Source organism: Phalacrocorax carbo, chromosome 2 (assembly GCF_963921805.1).
Source record: "Phalacrocorax carbo chromosome 2, bPhaCar2.1, whole genome shotgun sequence".
NCBI classification, from domain to species: Eukaryota; Metazoa; Chordata; class Aves; order Suliformes; family Phalacrocoracidae; genus Phalacrocorax; species Phalacrocorax carbo.
The window spans coordinates 142,422,967-142,447,089 of NC_087514.1; the positions used below are offsets into that span (position 1 = coordinate 142,422,967).

A 24,123-nucleotide genomic window follows, 5' to 3' on the forward strand; every position below is an offset into this window, starting at 1 on the left:
AGGAGTGTATACAACTTACAATAACCTACAACTCAGACTGTCAGCTGTGATCTGTTCCTTTTTACATTTGTGAGACCCTGTCTTCTCTGCTTCTTGCACTGTCAGCAATTCCACTCATCTTTGATAAAAATAGCTAACTAAATTTGGAAAAAATCTTAATGCAGGAGAAATACTGCATATACTGAACTAGAGCCACCTTCAAAGAAGGTTGAGATACCTCTTTGAAATTAATGTTGCAAGCAGTGTTTTGTAACTATATATTACAAAGAGGTTGAACTGCACTAGGGAGAACATGGCAAAAGAAGGAAAGCTGTAACAGGAAGAAATAATTACTCCTATGAAAATAAAGAAGACTAGATGTGTATAAATTACTTTTTGTGCCAAAGCTAAACAGGCCCCTCAGGAAGATAATAAAGGCCTCTTGAACCTCAAAGGCTTCTTGCTGCTTTCATATGCAGCTTCTTCTATAATACCTGTTTTGTTCGAATTAAAACTCACGCTCCTCTTGCCAATATAGAAATATTTTCAAGCACATTGAAGGCATAGCTCTTGGGACCAGAAGTGGGGTAAAACATTCTGAAGAAATGTATTTTCTAAAGTGAATTTGTCATTTCTTTAACCTCATCCCACAAACACAAATCATAGCAAGAATTTTGATAAACATGTTTGTCTTCAGAAGAATGTAAGATCTGAATAAAATGTTTCTTGCTTTATTGCTCAGAATGAATGGACTTGTAGTATCATTGCAAAGGATAGGGAATATTTGTGCTGAAATACATTAGCTTGTTTAAGTTATGATAAGACTACAATATAAAGCATGTCTACACCGGAAGAGCTGTTTAAATAATGATGAAATCTGTGAAATCAATCACAGCCAGACTGAACAAATGAGTCCAACAATAAATTGTGCATCAGTACAGTATAGTGTAAATGGAGACCAACTATTTAAATAATTGAGTGCCAGCTGATGCTTTTGTTACAGGAGTTAGGGATAGATCTCAGATTTCATTACATTTTTTCCATGGTATTATTAATTTTAAAATCTATAACAGATTATATGATAATAATTGAAAGGTATCTTCTACTGTTTGAAAAACCCTTATGAAAATGAAGGGTGGCATAGTTCCCCTAGAAGAATGTCGTGGTCCCATAAAGAGAACAATAAAAATCTGAACAATGTGTCTAAAGACTTTTCAGTACTGCAGGTTTATGTCTGGAGGAAGAAAACAAAGCCCCAAACCAATGACAAACCTGGTGAAGACATGAGCACTGGAAGTCATGTGGGATCATATCTTTTGTCCAGACTGAGGTGCTTTCTGGTACCAAACTTATGGTAAAGGACATGGTGATTATAGATATTTTTGTATTCAGATGTTTTACAAATGAGAAGTAAGGAAAAAACAACAGTAGAACTGAAAATTATTCTAAACTGTGGAGACTGTGATTTAGGGAGAATGAGAAAGTATGGTATTTGTAAGATGATTCTCAGAAGTGGAATGTCAGCCAAAGTGAGGATTTATCTGGAAGTGGTAGGAAGGGTGAAGAACTGAAGAGATGATCCCGCATTCCAGAAGTACGCATAATTCCACCATGGTGCAATTTGAGAGTACAAATATGTGGTGGTGAAGTACTTTGGGTAAAGATAAAAGGAATAGAAACCAAAAAGAGAAATAATAATGACCATCTGTTACACATCAGAAGATCTTGAAAAGAGTGGAAAAAAAGAATTCCTGGAGCTGTTCTTTATGCTGTGGGATGCTGAGCTCCTGAGGAATGTTTACAACTCATACTCATATATTTGCTGGTTAGCAAACCCAACAAGCCTGCATCACTGAAGAGGTCTGTAAAGTATGCAGAAAGTGAATTTTGGAAGCAGTGTTTAATTGTGCCTATAAAGTAAAGGCCTACTGTGAGGGATTGTTGAAGGATCATTCTCTTGAGCAAAAGCCCACATGTTTTAGATATAGTCACTATGATGAATTCCACCCATTTGGATTCCTACTCATTTTTGATGACATGGCAGTCAATTTCGGAGGGAAGTGTGGTATGAATAGATAAACATTTATCAAGTCTTTGTTCTTGCCAAGGCAGGCCTTAACTGAACTGTTCCTTGAAAGGCTCAGATCACCTGAGCCTGTAAGACTTTACAAATTGATAAAGTACAATGCAGGTTTGGGCTTTGTTGTATCATGCTGGACATTTGACTGCCCTGGAATGGTACGCACAAGTCATGGCACTGCACAGCTGGAAAGGTGAACTGTAAATAGAACGAGAGTGCTGATTTCCCAAATATACCCTTGAAAGTGCTATCTTGCTTGAATTCCAGAAACTGCTGAACCAGAAGCTTGAATTCTTTTTTTCTGCAAAATAGAGATTACTATTTTTTGCTTTATATTAATTTCAGAATTACCAGAAATCTGAATACAAGACGTGAATTTTTCTCTGTCTACTGCATAACTTCTCAAGCTGATTTGTATGATGACAAGCTGGCATCAGGTGAGAAGTGTTCGCTGACAGAAAGAGAAACACACTGTTATTTCTAAGGCAAGTTAAGGTCAGAGCACAAATATATTCTTTTTTGGTTGTTTGTTTTTACAAAACTCCAAGACAGTCTGGTCAAGTTCTTCAGCCACACCAGGGTCTCCATTTCCTGTCCAGAGAAAATATAGTCCCACAAGGTATGTGCTTCGTTCCTGACCTAGGTTAGAACCTTCTCCCTATGGAGTTTGGTCAAAAATACAGAAAACTGTGTGCTTTGATAAGGGCAGTAATAGCACATTCAAGATATACTCAGAATTTGGTTCTCATTAATTTTTAAGTCTTGGCTTGACAGAAACGAATAATGAAGTTACTTACAAAAGAATCCCAGAGAAGGCATATTGTTCAGTCCTTCTTCAGTGCTAACCATACTGGAGTCCTGGTTCAAGAATTTGCTGTAAGGCAAACAATGATTTACAGTGAAAAACAGCTTGATAAGGGCCTAGGATTGTGCTTCTTGTGATTGGCTGCTATGACTAGGTGTTGTGGTCATAAAATTAATAATCAGGATGAAACTAAGCTGGAACAGTAATGAAAAAGTGTTGGTATATAAGAGAAATAGGAAAGGACATTTTTTCCTCTCGTAGTTTGATAAACCTGTGAGCAGTGCAAATGTTTCCAGGGTTTTCTGAAACACAAAATTATTTAAGTAAAACAAAGGTATTTTTCTAAGGTAAATGAATACAGTGTTGAAACTAACATTTTCCCAGTTAATTAATATTTCTCACAAAATCAAAGCATACTCTTTTAAAAGGCAGTTTGCTCAAGGAGGAATTAATTCTTAAGCATACTCGAGGTGTCTTCAAGATTATTTATGTGGGAGGAAAGCTCTCAGTGGCAGAGTCAGACTGTAATAACAGCTACAAATACTTTTCAGGAAAACAAGAGGACAGGAACTTTGCATGTGTAATATTGCAATCAACGCTCAAACTTTATGATAAGGAGCACAGCATAAAGGGAGTTTGTTCCTATTACAAATTTGTTTAAAATTCTCCCATAAATTACACTAAGCAGCAATACTGGTTTGGATCACAAATCTCTCTCAGCCACCACCTTATCACAGATTCCTCAAAGGCACTAGCCTGCATGACCTTTGTGTGAGTCTCAGATGACTCCAATTATTCTGCTGTGAGTTTTGATTCTTTTACACAGCCTGCCCTTAACTTTAAAAAATTGGAGAGGGAGGAGGTCTGGGGGGAATGAAAGCCTTATCACATGGCCTGGCCACACTTTGTACCCTATGAGACAGGCCATCGAAATCTTGGAGAGGTAAAGGGAAGGAAGAATTTATCTACCAAATCTGTAGATATCAAGAGGAACTAAGTTCCACCACACTGGGGTCAGCTGCGCAAAAGCACTGTATTTTGACACGCTCAACTTGAAAAGTGACAGGGGAGCAGAGATAAATGAGAAACAGAAAGTAGGTTACGAAAGGGAACAAAATGTGGACCAGGTTATGCAAGAACAGAGGGGTCAAGGCTTGAACAACCTTGAAAGTTATTGGTAAAATCCTGAACTCAAATCTCAATTTCAGAGGAAACCAATATCGTGGCGTGAACAAGGGGGCAGCATGGTAACAGCAGGGGCAGCAGCAGTGGGATGAAGGAGAGGTAGGATACTTTGATAAAAATGTGTAACTGATGCAAGCCCTCAAATCAATGCTACTTCTATGTTGAAATTTGAAGCCCAGTCTCAGTCCCACTGTATCTTCTAGGAAAACTTCCATCCAGTTAGGAGGCACTTTGGCTCCTAAATTTAAAGTTAGATACCAGTCTGCTATAAATCGTGCACTTCTGTGTATACCACTTCAAGAATCTTCAGGATTCTTTTAGAAGGGTGTCTGTGTTTTCTACCCCTCAAAATGCTGCAAATATAAAAATGTGTTAATCTGTGGCCAAAGATACCACAGGGTGATAGATGATCCTGAACTAAGGTTTTAGCTAGATTTGGGAGGAGTATCAGTTTGCTTGTTCTGTGAAAATTTCCACTATTTCAAAGAGTCTTATTGTCTAAAAGCAGAGTGGAAAATCAAAATGCATTTTTTCATGCAGAAACAATACCTGAATGGGTAATCATAGTGCAGTAGCTGAAATATTGCAATATGTTCACCATGCTTTCTTTCAATTCTGACCTTATACATTTTATAGTTGGTGGGTTTTTTTTAATACTTTAACTATAAATGAACTCAAATTTTGAAATACAAAATATATTGACAAAATAATACCATAAGATGTTTTGACAGTTTAAAAATGTTCTTCGAAGGTTTTCTTTAAAAAGGAAAAATCACAGAAACGTACTATTCTATAGATAGATCAGCATTTCCTGTTGAAATATTTTATGCTAAAAATATTTTCTCTTGCTCTTAACTTTTAGCCAAAACTCAGACCTTAAAACAAATGACAGAATTTGGGATTGCCTTTGACCTACACTGGAAAACGCCTTCCTCCACCATTAAGCTGTTATCCTTTTACAGAAGAGCTACTCATTTGTGTGTGAGTGGAAGGTAGGTTGCACAGCCACATGCGCCACATGTTGACAACACCTTTTTCCTACACCAGTATATATTAGTCTTGCTTTTGATGGAAGGCATGATTAGTCATTTCTATAGCTAAGCTACATAGAAGCTATAGCTCTCAGGCATAATGCCAGTATCTGTCACTGTCTGACCTCTGTATGGTAAGTGGGCTCTGACCACCTTAGATTCGCTCCCCAAAATGTTTAGATTAGCAAGTGCATCATTCTAGCTTGCACAACCAGGTTTCTTTCCTGTGAAAACCTCAATGAGGAGGGAAATGCCTTTGGCTCTGAGTGGTGGGAAGCACTCTTGTCTAAGTAAATATGTATAGATGTTGCACATTTGAATCTGCTTTTTGTTATTCCTTTTTGCTTTATTTATCAACCCCTGCTTCAAACAAAGGATTCTGATTTCACTTATGTTTAACTTAAATATGGCGACTTCAAAGTTAGGTTCAGCAGTATCTAATCTATACTTCTACCCCATTTTAAATCATAAATTGAGCTTGCTTGAGACGGGGAGTGTTTATACTGACTTGTCATATTTTGTAAATAAAACAAATGGGGCCAGATTGTGGTTCAGAGTTCATAGATGCTTTGCGGAAGGTGAAGAAGATAAAAAGAAGAGTTTTGCCTGAGTAGCAGACAGTAATTGTCAGTAATCTCCCCAGAGGAGGAAGAGGGGAAGGGTAACGAGGACAGTCCACCGGGTGTGTGCTCCACAAATCCTCCCTGGATATTTCACTGCAGGTTGCCCTGTCCTCATGCTCTCTGCAGTGGCTGTATATAAATAGCTGTGATGTGATGGAAATAAATTCTGTGAAGTCAAGATTACCATCACCTGAACCATCATTAGCCATTAAGAAATAGATAAGGATTTCTGAGTAATATTATATTACATCCCTTTTTTTCCTGTGTTAATTTAAGACAGTAATACAGATGGGGAAGTACCATAACTGATTTGGTTAATGGGGTGACCGTCCTTGCACTTTTTGCTAAAGGGTTTAAAAATGCTTTTTCAAACACACGAGACGGTGTGCAGGGAATAATAGATGATCCAGCTATAAAAGCAGAAAAAAACATTAATTGTTTAAAGCCATATTCACAGAGGGCAGCTAGGTAGATTCTTGCTCCGGAGTATTTTTAAATGGGACATCTCAGAAGATCTGTGTTAAAGTGAAGTGTTGGTAAAAGAGTAAAAGATGTCTTTGAAGAAAATGGATAATGATAGTTTGAAATAGTTTGTTTTGTTTTATTTTTTAAACCAGGAATAGTAACAGATCAGCCAGAGCATGTGGTGCTCACTTAAGAGTTATATAGGAAGTTAGCTATGAAAAGGGAGGACTGTTAATTGTGGCATATGGTCTTCTAAAATTTCCCCCTTGCTTATGAAAAGAAAATGACAAAATGTAAAAAAAAAAAAAAACCAACAGGCTTAATGGGGGAGTAGAAGGTATACAAATCTTAGTAATCTGACGTCTGCATTTTGCAAATTGGTAGTAGTTACAATAAAGTATAGAACCGATGAACATACATAGATACGGTTGTTATAATAAACACCAGAACCAATGAATATACTTATATGTGAATTACTGGGTAGGACACAAGCATGGTGTTTACTTAGGAAATTATTATTAAAAATGTGTATTTCTTTGAAGGAATCAATCAGCATTGGATGGGAAAATCTTGTTGATATATTCTACTGGGTTTTCCAGAGGGATTTTGAGGAGCTTTTCTTCAAATGCTCTTAAGGAAATCAAGTGCTGTGGCACAAACTGAAGGGTCCTAGCACATTTAAATAGTATGTTTGGAGGTAGGAAAGAAACCAAAAGGGGAACTGGTTGGCTTTCCTGGTTGATGCACCAGTGGAAACCCACAGAGATCGTTGCTGAGCTCTGTGCTTTCAAACACATATAGGTTTGGTTAAGGGAGTCAACAAAATGAGATGACACAGCTTTTTTAAACAGAATTGGCAATTCACGGTAGTTTTGGAGGAATCTTAAGGTGCAGACTAGATGATAAAATGGCAGGTTGACATTGGAATTATTAAGAGAGGGATAGAAAACAAAATAGAAATGATCAATATAGCACTACATAAGTCTGTGAGGTGGACATATCTTGAAGACTGCATGCAGTCCTGCCCCCTACATCTCAAAAAGGATAAAGCAGAACCAGAAAAGGGTGACAGGGTGCTCAAGTTATGAAATAGCTTCCAGATGAGGACTGACTACATAAACTTGGTATCCTGAGTAGGAAAAGAGATGCCTGAGGGAGGGGAGAATAGAAATCTGTAAATGAGGAGTAGCACAGGGAGGTAGCACATATAGGGTCAAGGAGTAGCAGGTTTGACAAATAAAAGCAGGGCTTTTGCACAGAAAGGGTAGTTCAGTTTTTGATGGCATTAGCACAGGAGTCTAAGGATGCCAGAAGTTTACATGGCTTCAAAAGGGATTAGATAAATCCACAGAAGAAGAATCCATTACATGCTTTAAAACACAAAGATGCCATTTCTGGCTCAGAAAATCTTGGAGCTCAAAGAGTGCTAGAAGCCAGGGAGGCATTACTGCGTGTTTGTCTTCATTTCCATGCTTTCCCGGCCTCTCTTGGCCACTGCTAGAGGCAGGATGCTGAACCAAATGGTCCTTTGGTCTGACTTATGATCATCCTTATGTCTCTATGCCTGCTTTCCCTCTGCCATAGCTTGGAAACTCATGTTTGCTTTTTCAAAGTAAACTTCTCTTTAGTGTTCAATAATGGCCCATTGTAAAAAAAAAAGATTTTTAAATGAAAGCAAAAATCACTACAGATTATCTTGATCCTAAAAAAAAAATCCCCTATTTTTTCAAAACCATGAAATGTCTCTTTTGATTAAAACTCAACTGATTAAATTTTCTTTTCCTTTTTCTGTAGTGACTAAACAAAAAAAATACTTTTTTGTCTAGCTCTGTTTTGGGTTATATTATGGAAGTTTTACGAAGTGGTTCACACTAAATTGAATGCATTCATAACAAATTATAGCTGCATTTTCCAGTGAGTAAATACCGTATTTATCTTTGTTTGCAAATAATGGTAACTGCCCCATGAATATCAATAAGGGAGGCTAGAAAGGAGAAGTTCAAAAATTTAAACTTGCATAGTTATTGAAGCTTCTTGTTTTAAGTGCTTAATGCCGATTAATGCAGATGCCACATTTCCCCTTTCTTCTCCATGATTGTTTTGACTTCTCCAGCTTAAGGAAAACATTCAGAAGAAATCAGTTTCTCTTCCTCCCCCCCCTTCTTTTTTCTTCTTTTTTGACTGGCTATGGCTTCCCTAATTATTCTTTTTCTTTTTCTTTGAGTCCTTCAGTGCTGATAAATGCTTTTAAACTACAATTTGTTTTATGGAAACAAACTTTTTTCATGGAAAATTTGCTTTGTTGATTCCTTTTAAAAAAAAGGCAGTTTATTTTAACAGAAGAATAACTGACTTTTTGTGTAATCACTCACTTCAGTGGGTGCTTGCCAACAGGACTGCACAAACGAAATGCTGTTTGTAATCTCACTTGGCCATGCAGAGGAGTGAGCTCCCCACATGCTTATTTGCAAGTTGATTTGAGGGAGAGCTGTGAGGGAAGGCAGCTCCCCCACGAGAGAGTGAATTCCCATGAGCCAGAGCTGACATCCCTTTTCTCCTAGCTAGACACCGGGGAGGTATATGAGGTGGTATAAGCCCAATGTGTCAGTCCCTGCAGGCAGCAGGCATTATTAGCAAGGTCTTTCTCTCCCCCATGCAGTGCATGGCACTTCTGGCTGAGCCAAGTCCCCTTTTTCACCTTCCTCTGGAGCCACAGATGTCAGTCACTGCTGTAAGCTGGATACTGTGCTGGTGTCTTGCTACTGTTAATTAGACATGGTTTTCACTCACAGAAACCCTCTTGACTAGTACATAAAATAGGCCAAACCCTATCCTTTCACCCCAAGGCCAAATGGCATTGTAGGCATTGCAGCCACTCTCTTCCCACTCAAAACAGCATGGTTTCACTCCTGCCATCCAGTCTCCAGCCCACTATCCCTCTGGTTGTGCCCAGGCCAAGGGGGGTGTTTAGCACCCTCTCTGCGGGCATGGCAGTGCTTCAGCCATAGCCTGTTCATCTACATTCATGGATGTGCTGGTTGTGATTAGAGCTACAGAGTGGGCTGGTCCCTTGGCCTCTGCTATACCATGCATAGGAATACAGCAGCATGTATTTTCCTTGTAGTAAAAGCTGGAGGTATTTACCCAGATCACCAGTACTTAAAACCTTTGCTATTACTAATTGCCATTTTATTGTGCCAACAGAGTGAAAGCTACCTCCCAAAGGAAAGTGTACACATATCTGTCCCAAGCAATTTATAATTAAAAGGTCCCAATCCTATGCTGCTTTCTGTCATGTGTGTAGTCTATATTTGCATTAGGTCTTCACCCAGATTTAGCTTTAGAGCTTATCAACTTTCGTCAGGGTGCTGAGTGTACCTGTAAAGGCAGCATGGATTCTACAGAGAGATTTGGAGAACTTGGTTTCATATAACGCTTCTGAATGACCATTATAGTTCACGCCAAAAAGTTTACTCTTAGACTCATTCATAACTGCTCCAGAATACATATTGACATGTTTAATCATCATCTACTTTGACACTTCTTGCCCTTTATAGTCTTTGTGTTTTTAATTGCTTCACTATTGATCATTGTGATTTACCTTTCAGCCCTTGTTAAGTTCAGAATTTTCACTTTTCTTTTTCTCCCATTTTCAGAGGTGAGGATTCTCTTCAACCGAACACCCACACCTATTTTAATTTGTGATGCTTTCCTGATACCTTTTTTAAAAGGTATGGCCTATTGCTGGAGTGGAAAAATCTTGCAGGTTTTATTCCCTTGAGTTTTTACCCAGTTATCTAGTTGATATCAGTGGAAGTGAGGAAGAGCCGTCCACACGAAAAGTCTGCATGATCAAGTCTTTAGTTGCTATGATTGAGAGGTATTAAAGTCTGCAATAGGAAAACCATTTTCCTTTCAGAACACTTTTCCTATCCCAAGGTGGCAGATTGTAATTTTCTGTTACTGGGCTATATTAATTTCTGGTGTAATCTCATAAAAAATACTAGAATGACACCAAGAAGGAACGTAAAGTCCCAACTTGAAACTTCAGTTATGCTTCACAGAGCTATAAATTGCAGTGGTCTGGCATAAGCATCTATGGAAACACTATTTGCTTAAAACTAAATGTATATTGTTGTGTTCAAGGAGGTCACACAGCTGTACTTACTTTTTTGTGATTGTTTACCTTAAACATCCAAGCAGAAAAAGCAGACCATGCCATATACCTGGAAATACTTAAATGACCACAGCAATGAATGATTTAGTGCAGATTACCTGAAAGATATTTTCACATTTTGCACGGAACACTGCCATGTTGTCTGAAAGTTCTGGGACGTGTCTGTGAACAACTGCAAAGCAGCCCATGTCAGAAGCATAGGAAAGTAATGGCAATCTGGAATAACAAACCTTAATTTTCAGTTTGTGAAGGATGATTTCTGGACATTATGGGTTATTATGCTATTATGTATAGTATAGTTAAGTGTAGAGGCTTCAGTGAATTTGGCACCTTATTAAGCAAGTCACAGTAGAAGCGCATAGTGAGAGACAATCTTTTCTGAAAATGTTACTTAAAGTCTGCAAGACAAGGGTGAGAGAGAAGCATACTAAAATGAAGCCCTTGGAGACTGTGGTGTAGATGAGTGGCTGAGTCCAGGATATAAACTGAGTTTCCAAACTCTTAATTGATCTCTTCTTATTGGATCCCACTGCCATAGTAATGAGGTTAAATCTAAGCATTGGGAACCAAAAGCTTATTTTTTCTGTAATAGTAACAATCAATAACATGTGGTGGCCATAATTGCAAATAAATTAGTTTAACTTTGGAACTTTCCGTATAAAACTGATGGATTTTGCCACTTTTAATCCCACCATAAACATTCCTTGTTCGTAATACACAAAGCTGTTGCCAGCTACACAGAGAGCACAGGGAAACACATACAGGGAAAGCTGAAGGAATTTCCACAACTGTTCCACTATGGCACTAGCATTGTCATTTTTCTCTGGGTTCAGTGGCATACTGAGGGATTCAGCCACAACATAATGTAATCGAAAACATTCCCAGGATGTCTGGAAAAAAGTGGCCATGCTCTCATCTCACTAAAATATCATTCCCTTGCAAGGAGTAGTGCAGTAAAAACAGTGTCACATTACTTTAACAGAAGCATTTAACATTTTTACTGACAGAATCTAAAGCATGTGGTTATGGAGTGTGAAATCCTCATTAAAATTCCTTGAGGAAAATCAGTTGAATAAATATCCAGTAATTGTCACAGTGCCCTCACTGATGTAGTTTTACAATACAATAATTCTCTCCATTGATCAGCTTTATTCTCATATCATATAAAGAGCTCAGATTCTTGTTCAGGAATTTACTACCCATCGGGGCAATTCTGGTATTTGTAAGTCAAAGGTGTAGAAATATGTTGCAATAATTGTGGGCTGAGTCATACTGGTGCGTTCATGGAGATTCTCTGTGCTGCTCCTCTGGAGCAGTGGCAGTTGCCTCTCCCTGCACACCCCTCCCACTTTCCTTGTTGGCTGGTGCATATGGAGAATATGGAAAAGGCAAGTGGGATTCCCAAATGAGCTGGTGAATCAGAAGTGGGAAACAACACCAATCCAAGCCACCATGCTCAAGTCTCGTTTGGGCTTCTCCCTTTGCTCAACTCCTTAGAGAGGTTTTCGTAAACCAGAGGGTGCTAAAGGACCGTGCAGCCCGGGAAAGACAGGATGGGACACCATACTGATACACAAGGGGTGTGCCCTCCTTATAAATGATCCTGGAATAGCTGAAGGTTTTAGGGAGAACTTCAGTATCTTGAAGTTAGTCCTAGAGTTACTTCAAAAGTGGGAGGGAATGGCCAAAATCTGCCCCCGGATTGAAGTGTACTGGAGAAATTTCATATAGGGTCTGTGTGTATATGTGTATATGTGTCCAGCGTCTCTTCCAATTATTAATTTTAATAAGCAGTAGTACTATCTTTACCTCGGTCTTGTCACTATTTTAAAGTGCCTGGCAGTTCAAAAGGACTGGAGGTGTGGGGTATTGAATGTATCTTAAAAGAGCTGTTGACTTTCCTAATGGGAAATGACTCTTATTTTGGTTAAACTGGAAAATATTTAAATCTTTCTTATCTTCAAACTGTTATGAAAATGTCTTCTCTGCATGTTGCAGAGTTAAGAGTTTGTAGCTATATGACTCCAATAACACATGAGGCTCTCAAGAAAAAATTCACAAAGGCCTAATTTTAAAACATTTTTGCTGCCAAAGTTATTAAATCATAAAATCATAGAATATCTCAAATTGGAAGGGACACATAAGGCTCATAGAGTCCAACTCAACCTTAGGACTACCTAAAACCGAACCATATGATTACGAGCATTGTCCAGATGCTCTTTGGACTCTGACAGGCTTGATGCTGTGACCACTTCCCTGGGGAGCCTGTTCCAGTGACCAGCCACCCTCTCAGTGAAGAACATTTTCCTAATGTCCAGTCTGAACTTGCCCTGATGCAGCTTCATTGCAAGGAAACATAAAAAAAATCAGATAGTCTATGAAAAGTGAATGAATTAAAACTGGAGGTCAAACAGCATTGCTAGCATGTGAAATATAGAGATTCTTGTCTTAAGATGCAAACTTGCACTGAACTTTAACTGTTGAGTAGCAAGACTGTGCTTTTAGTCCAGGCTGGACTGCTTCAGAAAGTTCAGCAGTGGAGATACTGTGATGTGCCAAAGAAGCTGGTCCAAGTAATCGACCGTATGGTTATTGTGAAATACACAAAATGATCTAGTTAAACCCATGTGAGAATAGATAAAAATGTTCAGTACAAAGCTGGTATATTTTTCTTCACATTTTAACCAGAAGGTGGCACTATATAATGTCTATTGCAGGCAAACCATCTTTTTTTTTTTTAAATTATTTTTACTTTTTTCTTCATAAGAAAACTGGGGTTTTACAAACAACACTAACTTGGGTTTTTCTTTTTTGTTTTTTATGGGGGGTTATTTGTTTTTCTCTCTGTGTACTCTTTGCTGCCAGACTGATACTCATATTACTGTTATACTATCCAAATATAGTTCTGGTCAAAACAATTTGAAGAACTTTATCTAGAATATTACCTGTATATACTCTGTTGTGAAATGTTATTTTAGTTCACAGCTATGTTTGAAATAATTTATAATGATGCCAAAAGAAATTATACTACATTGATTCACAGCTGGGGCAATTGCATACCACTAAATGTACAAATCTCTTATTTACGGTGACTGAATAAAGCTGCTCTCTTAGAACAGAAACAGGGCCTGCTTAAAAGTCAGAAACCAAAGCAGGGAGTTGAAATGGTCTGTGAATGAGTGGGAGAGATTTACAATTTACAAACTACTGAAATGCATATACTATTTTTCTTCTTAAGCAAAATTAGAGAAAGCTGCAAGATACTTAACCAGCCCATCAGAGCCCTCAGAGGTTTGAGCAGGTAGGAATGTCAGCTGTTTTAAAAAAAATGTGTTTGTGTGTATGATTTTTGAAAGACACAGGATTATCAGTCAGATGTCATGATCCTATAGTCCATGGCCTCACGCAGATTATGGGAAAAGATTTCTAAAGGGGATGACAGTCTCAAAGATTGGATCAGTCTCTTCAGCCACCCATCATCTGGGCTCTGCAATGGCTTCTCATCTGGGTCTTTGCCAATTTTAGTCATATCGTATGAGTATGGCCAGCCGCCCACTGGAAACCATGCAGACACTAGCAACTAACCATAAGAGGGTGACAGCTGCTTATCATCTGAACTAATCTAGCATCCTAAATACTGGAGATCTGTTTTACCCATCCTTAATCAGTTTCTTAAGCAATTTTGCACAGGAGCTACAAACAGTGAGCCAATGAGCACATTGTGCTGAGCTACAAGCCTACCCCATACTGGAATGAAGTATCCATCCCAAAGCACTGATTTTCAAAAACAGCTTTTCTGATGCTTTGCTAGAATATTTTCACATCAAAGTGGAAACAGAGCTGTATCTAAAAGTGAAATATATTTAACCTTTCTATGGTGATCCCACAGCCAGCATCTCTGCTTTTCACATTGGGAAAGGCATGCATTTCTGTGGTATAATTTGTTATGTGTATATGGGGTCATGGTGAGTTCACAATGGTGTTCATGCAAACCTCCTAAACCCAGCCAAAAGCAAGGAAGTGTAGGTGTCAAAATCGGAAATTCTAATGCACTAGGCTTGCACAGAACCTATAGTCGGTATGGCTGCCCAAAATTTTAGACTTTCAGAAACAGCAGCTTGACTCACCACAAGGGACTCATATAAATGCTTTTAGAAACAGGCATAATAATAATCTCCTTAAACACTGGTTAGCAAATCATGTTGACTGGTTGGCATAGAAACATCCCTGCAGCAGCAAGTAACGAAGATAGTATCATACAGTCAACAGGTTTGATGTGTTCCTGTGCTGTACATGGTTGCAAACCATATGCAGCCTCTACAATGTGCAATCCAATCCAATATATTACACCAAAATAGTTAAAAGACTGACTGATACTATATTGCATCAGCTTGAAAGTGCTGGCATGGTCTGTATTTCCTATTTTGAGGACAAAATACTGGCACTGCCATACCCTAGAATCTGTGGACTGTGTGCCTTCATTTTATCATAGCACTGAATCAAACCTTGTATCTGTATTCTGGTGGGTACTGCAAGCATGCAGCTGAGACCTTTCCATTTCTAATTATGTATGATGGAAAAGGTCATGAGACAGATGAGAAACCATATTCAATCAATACCAGACTGATTTTTTCCCCCCACTGATTTTGGAAAGTGTTTCCGTGGTTAGTAACGCTCTGAGATACACAGAGAAAGAACAGTTAACTGATGTGCCTGTAAACATATTTATTTGGCATTTTGCTTCACTGAGCATAGAAGTCATCTGGCCAATCTTAATTTTTTTCTAAGGGACCATCACAAAAAGACCCCGTAACACAAAGGAAAAACAATCTGCAAATGTTCCCTTGAAATGTGGCCTTCCCTGCCTAGTTACAGAACGAAATCGATACACAGCTGCAGATTTGTTGACCTGCACATGAGATTGAAACTATAATATGAAAAAAATGAAATTCTTCCCTGATGATAGATTCTTCTCTATTAGATATCACTAGTGGGAACAATATAATGACTGGAAGGATCTGCAGACCCCTGTGTAATGTTAGAGAATGTCATGTTGATAAAGGGCATACGTTCCCTACATGTCTGCTCCTTAATCTTCTCAGATTTTCACAAAGAAATAATATTAATCAAATCTGCTTTCAGCTTTATGGAAAGTGCAGTTTGAATGGTTCACAGCTTAGGAAGAAATTGAATGTAGAAGAAAACCTTGGATAGAAATAAGCCCAGAACTTATTGACAACAGCAAGTTATTTTATCTTACTTCATGATTCTGAATAGCTGTGACAATTATGCATCAGAAAGCTCTGAAACTGCCCCATACTGTGGCTGTGGAGTGGTCCATGAAGGCAATGCAGGAGCAGAGGAATTGCCAGATGAAATCAGACTGGTGAGCCATCTGCTACTTGCTTAATAAGAAAAAAAGCTAACCCAGCAAAAAATCCTACCCAGAAATACATCAGCAAGGGGCAAAATTCTGCCTGGCACTGAACGGAACAGTGCTTTCCCACCTCATTTGAAAATCTTTTTGGAAGTTTGAGGAAGATTGGGCGGTGTATGTATGAGGTGCAGGTTTTGTTTGAGTCTTGCTCCCTTTCCATTGCCCCGTTGGGGACAAAGTGAGGGGGGCAGAGAGCAGGGACATCCCTTCGGTTCCATGCCACAGAGGGATGGGTATGGAGGAGAAAGCGGTTGGGACTCTGTAATGACTGGAAGAAGCCAGTGTACTCCTCCACATACAGGGGCTCTCTTGGACTCATCACGCTTTCTTGAAGCAGGGTAATCTTTCAGTCCCCACTCTGACATGGAGCTGCCTCCTCGTTTTGCGTTGTTTTGGAGCCAGCCTTAGATATGTGGAAATGTATTGTTTTATTAAATATACCAAATAAAAGCCACAACACTTGTATGTGGTTTCCTTTTTGCTGTTAGTGTTTGGTGTGTACTTGGCATAACTATTGTGTTTGGCACCATTCAGAATACGTAGAAAGACCTGTTTCTGTGCCTGAATGCTGATGTTCTGATGACCCAGTCTTGCTCCCACTGAAATCAAAGGGATCCTTGCTACTGACTTAGGATATAAAGAACGGGGTGGACCTGAAGGTGTTCCAGGAGCAGCACTCCTTTACTTTCTGTTAAATGTGAATATCAGACTTGTAGGTAGATGATCACCACATTGCAAAGTAAACTTTGAGTTATGAATGGCAGAACATTGGTTCTGGCAATAGGATCTAAAGGGCACTTCTGTGTATTTTAAAACAAAGGTAACAGCATTTCTTTTGAAGGTAAAGTTTATTTAATTCTAGAAAAAAACATGAATAAAAAAGAGGCACAAATCTAATGAGAATTATATTTTAAATTGGTGCCAGAAAACCAGTATATTCCTGAGGTCTTTCTGAACACGTCTACTTCTGTCTGGACTCTGGAGAAAATCTGCTAATAGCAAAGGCATGACATTAGATTACAACCACAAAATTGCAGTCTTAAGACTGTAATGAAAATGGGTTAAGTCTATACCATTTCCTATTTCTATTATAATCCCTGCCATAAGAATAGCCTTTCCTGAAATTATTGAAAAGGAAATTCTCCCTTGCTTGTAAATGTCATTTCATTTTTCCTCTCACTATATTTGTAAAGATAGCTGAAACTGTTTAGCTTACCATTTTTCAGAATGCTATCCAAATCTGAGGGTGGTTGCTATAAAAGGAATCTAGCATGGGCTAACGGTTATTATACTGTGGTATTTGAAATCAGGAGTGTTTAATTATGTGCAGACACATGGTAAAGTCAAACTTCTAAGGAGAAGTGAGAAATGAGAAATGAGATTTGTAGTCTATGGGTCTTGTAGATGCTCAGGATCCAGGTGTAAGACCTCTGTCTGCTCTGATAGCTGTTGTTATTGACTACTATGCATACCTCAGGGCATTCTTAGCTCTTGAGGGGAAGACAGCCTTCAGATTTGCAGGTCTTTTGCTAGGTGGGATATGATGGATCTCAGTAAAGTGGGGGAATACATCTGTGCTCAAAAAGCTAATTCGGCAAGAACGTGGTTTTTTTTTTTCTTTCAGTAAATTCTAATTCTTGAGCTGATAGGAGTGGAGATACTTATTGCAGTTCAGGCAAAATGTGTCCAACACACAGTCTGAAGATGGGTGCTAAGCGGCATGACTGGGGAGCAGGAGAGGCTGTGGGCCTCAGAAGTGTAGCGATGGGGATCAGTGTGCCGGTGCTATTCATTGGGTCCGTAGTGATTCCCTGCTCATAGGGAGGTGCCTTCACAATGACATCAGTCAAAAGTGAGTAATGACAAAGTGAAATGCTCCACGCATGGCAGGGAGAAGATTCATATTGTGTGTATCCAACACAGCTGATAGGGGTATGTGCCATTAATATGGCTTTTTTGAGAGAGGTGGGCTTTGCTGTGCATGCTGCATATGTGTGCCTGCAGAAGCAGTGAGTTAGGTCCTGTGGCCTGCCTTTGCGGGAAGCCTGGGCAGCACTCACTTACAGCACTGTTTGCTTTGAAACAATCACTCAGACATAAATGACTTGCTATGAGCTGTTGGAAGTCATGCTGGTTGGTGTAGCATTCAGCAGTCTAACAGCCTCAAGCTCAGTGAGGGAAAAAAAAGAAAAATTTTTCACTGGAGTTGTAAAAAAGTAAAGAGAGGAGCATGCTGCTCAGATTGCCTTTTTGATGCTATTGGAAACAGGCCTATCTAGAAATTGTAGTAGACAATCTGAGGTGAGCTAAGATGTTTTAAAAGCACAGATTTGAAGGAGACGATGAAGTTTGCTTGCATAGAGTCAAGCTTGCTGGCATGTTAAAATCAGTGGCTGAAAGTATGGAAAAAACACCTCATTTGTAGAAAAAATATGGTTTCAAAATTATTTCCATTATTTTTGTACTATTATTTCTATTTTTGCTAGACCTCTGATCATTGACTTTGAATGGCCAGCTAATATGCGAAAGTCTCTGGTACTGAAGCAGAGTGGCAGTAGAGGTAACTTAGCAGGAAACCATGATCAGCTCGATGCTTGTGACTCATTTTTACTTGACTCTTTACTTCACAACCCAGACAAGTGGTTGGGAGTTGAAACTTATACTCTTTTTAGAGTTGTACTGAGCACAACACATGCTCTGCTGGCAGCAGTGGAGGGAAGCTGAACTCATCCAGATGCCATATCCTTCCAAACCCTTTCTTTGTGAGGGTGGTGGTGAAGAGTGAAGGGTTTGTTCTTGTTCCAGGTATACCATAGTGTAGTGTAGTGTCTATGTACAGATTAATCTGTTAAATTGACAGTTCCCCCAGGAAAAGTATAATCATAAGAGACTGTTATCTCTCTGCATGCTCCTGTTCTGGACTAACTTCAGCTATTTCTATCTCTTGTTAAAAAGATAAAACTGTGTGTTCATTTCCTTCCTTGATACAGCGCTTGCCTCTTCATAGCTTAGCTTCCAGTTACTTGGCTATTTTATCTGTCATGTAGGGACAGAAGAGGGAGTTGGCTAGTGTGAGTGAGCTTCAGAAGATTTTGAGCTCACTCAGGTGGAGAAGTGAGCCAGACATTAATCCAGACGAGGAGGTAACATGGCCAGACTTGAAGTCCTGGGTCTTTAGGCACAGGAAGGGTACCAAACCCAACCCTTCTTATGGCGTGAGTTCTCTGGAATTCTCCATCTGAGCTGTGATTTTTGGAAAGTCTGATCCTTATGGTAAGATGGACTAAAAAGTTGATATTCATGAAGTGTAGAGGTTGCTCCCTCTGACATTTTCAGACAGAAGGTTATAAAATTTAAGCTGGTGTACATTCTTTTGCAATTCAGAATGAAAATAGGGAATTGTTGTTATGTATAGCCAGATATAGTCCATTTAACAAAGAAATCAGATACAGATCCATTCATGACTGCTAACTTTCCTCTGTCTCAAGAAGACCTTCCTCCCAAGCAACTATTTGCAGGAAGTACATAGCAAGTAGAGGTCACTTTGTACCCATTGTCTTTCTTCTGCTTTTTCTCTAAAGAACTGGTACTAATCACTGGTAGGTGCAGGATACTGTGCTGACAGGGTCTTTGTTATGACTTGGTGATGTTCTGAAGTTATACTCTTATGTATCTCAGCTTCAATATCAAGTGCTTTACTTTGCAGACTCTTAGGAAATGTTTGCTGCAGACATGGTTTTCTAGCAACTGAAACCTGAGAATCACTTACATAAACTTTATAGATCTCCCATTTTATAGATCTCTGCCTGTTTCCTCATCCTACTCTCCATTCCTACCTACTTTTTAATTCCCTCCATTTCATCCTCTAAAATGCCAGGTGTCTTGCTCCTTCTCCAGATACATTTCTGAGTGTTGATTATGTTTCCTTGCCTCTCCTTTTCTCCCTTAATAAAGAATTCACTTGTGTTGCCACCTACCTTGGTGAATACTATATTAGGTCGTTCTCCCTGGTATTCTTGGACTTCACCAGAACTAGGATTAGTTCTGGCTCTTTCATGTACCCACTAAAACACAGTACAGTTATGTAGGGGAATAGACAGGGATCGGTGACTGGAAGATCATGGATGTGACGGAAAGATAGACTCCTCCCCATAGGAGTGGCAGGAACAGGAAGCGCAAGAGCTATATAAGCGTGTGACGCAGTTAAATAAACGGACATTTTGTATCCATCATATTGATGTCTGTGCATCACTGTCCCCAGGGTGGGTAGAGCCCTGTGTCCCAGAGACATGCGGCCCAAGATAAGTTCTCCCATAGAAGCGTACAGCAACACAGTTAGAACATGTTTTTTTTTTTCTGTATTCAGTAGCTTACAAAAAGGGCAGTACATTATCCTAATCTAAATGCTAAAACATACTATATTTTTAATGGGTGGTTACACTTCTTCTTTGCCACATGTGGCCAGATTTGTAAAAGGAGAGGAAAAGGAATTGAGACCAGACTCATTGAGACCAGTCTTCTACAATCCTAATAAACATTGTGATTTTTGTTTTCTTCAGACATGCCATGTCATGCTAAAGTAAATTACTGGAGGAAGTGTACATAAGGGGCAAGAAAAATGTGTTGGTCATGATGCCATCTGACCAATGCTAGCTGACTGCTGAGGCGGTGGAAATGGAAATTAATATAATAAAGTTTCTGTTATCTTCTTAAATCTCAGATTAAATTAACATAAGGATTGGCACTTTTAGATTGAATTGCTGGCTATGATTATGGTTCCTTCTTGCCTTCTTTAGTTTCATTTATTGTTAGTTGCTATTATACATTCATTAAAAACTAATTTAATAAATCATGGGATTTTCTGCCTGTAAAACAATCATCAGAAGTAAGAGTGATGGCAATGGTTGGGGAATATGCTGAAATTTGGTAACCCTTTGTGAAGGCAAAGCAGGACACAAAAACCTTACTAATTAATTAAAAACTATTTAGTATAATAGTGCTTTCCTCTGTATAAGTAAGTGAAGCAGAATTTGAGGCATCTTCTGGGTTCTAACTCTGCCTCTGCCGTGGGTGAGTGTGCAAAGGTCCCTTGCATCAATATTTTTGGGAACCAGTGCTGATTAATCCATTGGTTATTCAGATAGGATGACTGGGCAATGTCATGACACTGAGGACAGGAACTCATGATTCTCTTACACAGGTGAGTACTGAGGACTGTACTGAAATGATTTTAAGGAATCACTAACCAATTAATTAAAAAATTTCAGAGGCCTCTGGGTATCCAAATACAGACTCTGAACTTCATTATGGCATGGAGGTATGTGAAGCCATTTAGGACCAGGTACTCTTTAGTGGCCTTTCTGTACTGTTTGAATACCTCTATTCAACTTGCTTAAAAGGTCTCCAATCACACAGTGAAAGTGAGGAATGGTGGAGGAAGCAATGAAAGTTTGGTGAGGGGGAATGGGGGAGCCTGAGAGAAAAAGAGAGAGATTGTTCAGACAGGCAGAGAGCATACGAGCAATAACTGGGACTGTGTTTATACTGTCATGTTAGCTTAGGATTCAAGGTCACACTCAATGGTTTCCTCATTGCTTATACATTAATGTTCACCCTGGCCTTACTGGCTGTCAGGCAGAGCTTGGCTCTGACCATGAACACAGCTGCGTACACACTCTGCAAAAGTCTAACGATTTTGAGGTCTAGGGAAGAGTCAAAGTTTATGTGGAGAGAGCTGGAAGAGGCAGGCTGATGAGGGATGAAGTGAGATAAATGATGGAATGCTGGACAAGGAAGGGTTAAGCTCAGGGGGATTCAAGAGAAAGGAGGATGTTAGCCAGGCCAGCCTGGGAGACAGAGGAGGCAGTTGTCTTCTGCAAATGGAGACTGTGTCAAGAGGTTTTCCCTTAACTTCACTGAGATGCAGACTACCAGAAGCCACCCTCCTCATATGCTAAGCTGGTGTGAAGCATGGAGAGAGCTACTGACAGATGTCATCTTCTCTCACAGCACCTCTGGTCAGCACACAGCCTGGGGCACTACCTGCCCAAGGAGACTTGTGTTTCCCATCAGCAGTGGAGAGAAAGTCTCAGCTCAAAAATGCAGCAACAGCAACAGTTGTCTTTCCTGGAGACCAAAATAAATAATTCCAGTTCATACGATATCTCTTTAAAACAGAAAAATATTTCTTAGTAATAGCCATTGTACAAGGAATTAACATAACTCTGAGCACTCTCAGAGGACAATGCAGCCTTCAGAGCCAGAGAACACACCTACACTGAGTATGATGTGTGCTTGTCTGACTCAAAGATAATATTTACAGCTGTGGTGGTTCAGTTCCTCAGAGCATGCCATGAGCTTTCCTTTCACACTATATTACCCTAGACTGCATTGTTCTGCAAGGGAGACACTGAGTCTGGCTCCCTTTGGAGGATGCCGGGAAGCCAGAAAATGTGCATGCGGCACTGACTCCTACAAGATCACTCACATTCATCTCAGAGGTGGCAGGCTCATTGCAGCTAGTAATTCCTCTTTCAAAACCTGGCTCCTCACCACCTTCATAAACCCTGAAGCAAATATAATAGTACCCTCAGGCCCTCAAGAATGCATGTACAGGAGGAATTTGGCATCTTCCAAATGTGATTCATAGACTTATTCATTACATTTTGCCCCTTAAAAAGTCAAGATGAGAGTCCAGGTACACTGCATACATGAGTTCATTACCATTCGATGAGGAAAAATGTTTGCCTGACCAGGAGGACCTGACATTTCTGATGGACTTTGAATTGAAAGAGCTGGTGAAGAAGCAGTTGAGGGTGCACATGGAGAAGAAGAACGAGGAATAGTCAAAGTTTATATGGAAAGAGATGGACCAACTGGAGGATAGACTGAGATAAATGATGGAATAATAGTTAGAAATAAGAAGATTTAGAAGGATTAAACAAGTGAGCAAGGAACAGCAATCAGATAGCCTCTGCACTCAGGGGCAAGCACCATGGCTGTCTATTGAAGTTACATGGCAGAAGGAGAGAATAGATCCCTGTGGCAGTTAGCACCGCAGTTATGGTATATAAGCTTCACGTGTTAGCTGACTTCTCAAATTCACAGTGGCTGAACAAACAGCCAAGTCAGAGTATCCAGGCATTTGCCTATCAGGTGCAGAGGGCAAATTCTCAAAACCAGTATAGACTGTTCTCATGTTGCAATATTTTCCAAACCTAGTGGTTATTTTATTTATTATTATTATTTTATTAAAGGTATTACAAAGGTTTCTACAAGCCTGAATCATGACTCAGGATGTACTAGATGCAGTAAAAAAATATGGTTTTTATCTTCAGGATAGTCAGACTGTATGACAGGAGACTGCAGAAGGAAACAAACATAAAGGGCAGTGAGATACATGATTAATAAGGTAGACACATACAACATTTAGATTGTAAGTTTAGTCACAGATATAGGACATGTAATCTAAAAACCATTTTGGCCTTTCACTCTTCTGCATCTGTTTCAATGGAAGGTATTATTTGGGTAGAAGATGCATCTTCTTCAAAGAAAAGTCACAATATAAGAAATATCTTTCCTTCCTGGAAAATGAAACGGTTTCAACAGTAAGACAAATCATTACATTCTTTGGGTTTTACTTTATTCAAATACTGCCTTTCTGCCTTACCTACCTGAATGGTGCTGCACAATGCACAGGAGGAGTTATTTAAAAAGGCTTCAGATGAGACATGGGGGTTAAGAAATTGGTGTAATGATAAAAGTCCTTAGCAGAATGGAGTGCTGGACAAAAGTGCCCAGTGAAAAAAAGAAATAGGGTCATAAAAGGAAAGGTGATCTTGGAAGGGAGACCTTAAAGATGATACAAAAAGAAGATAGGAAGCTTTGGAGGTCATTTGGGGTAAACAGAAATTACATGATCCTTACAGCAGAGAGGATTTTATATCCAGCAAATACAATTCAGTCTTTTTAAGGACCTGCATAATAATTTGCTGGTGAGAGGGAAACATTTCTTCTCACTATGTGGTCATTCAAACCATGCTAACATACTGGCACCCTGTGCATGTTATGGGATTGCTTCTTGGTGAATACTGAATAATTACTCTTACCACTGGAGAGATTAATAGCATGAAAATTAAGCTTCTCTAAATGCAATCTTGATTATTAGGGCTCTGAGTGTGTTGCTGGGAATGCATTGCTCAAGTGTTCAAAAAAGTGCACAGTATGTTCTGTGTTATCAGTATTTTAAAAGTTAAGAGTTTGACGGGAATTTCAGCATTAAACGTAATCCCATATGAAACACTCTCCAGGAGCTAATCTATTGCCATTTCCTGTTTATATA

The 24,123-nt window shown here is 39.3% G+C and overlaps 1 long non-coding RNA gene across 1 annotated transcript in view; it reads right to left on the reverse strand.

Moving 5' to 3' along the window:
• The window catches only part of LOC135312095 (uncharacterized), a 36,519-nt gene that overhangs the window by 5,658 nt on the left and 6,738 nt on the right, over positions 1 to 24,123 (reverse strand). The window contains exon 2 of the long non-coding RNA XR_010371748.1: positions 2,857 to 2,933. This is a non-coding gene — a long non-coding RNA (uncharacterized LOC135312095). The remainder of the gene's footprint in view (positions 1 to 2,856; positions 2,934 to 24,123) is intronic.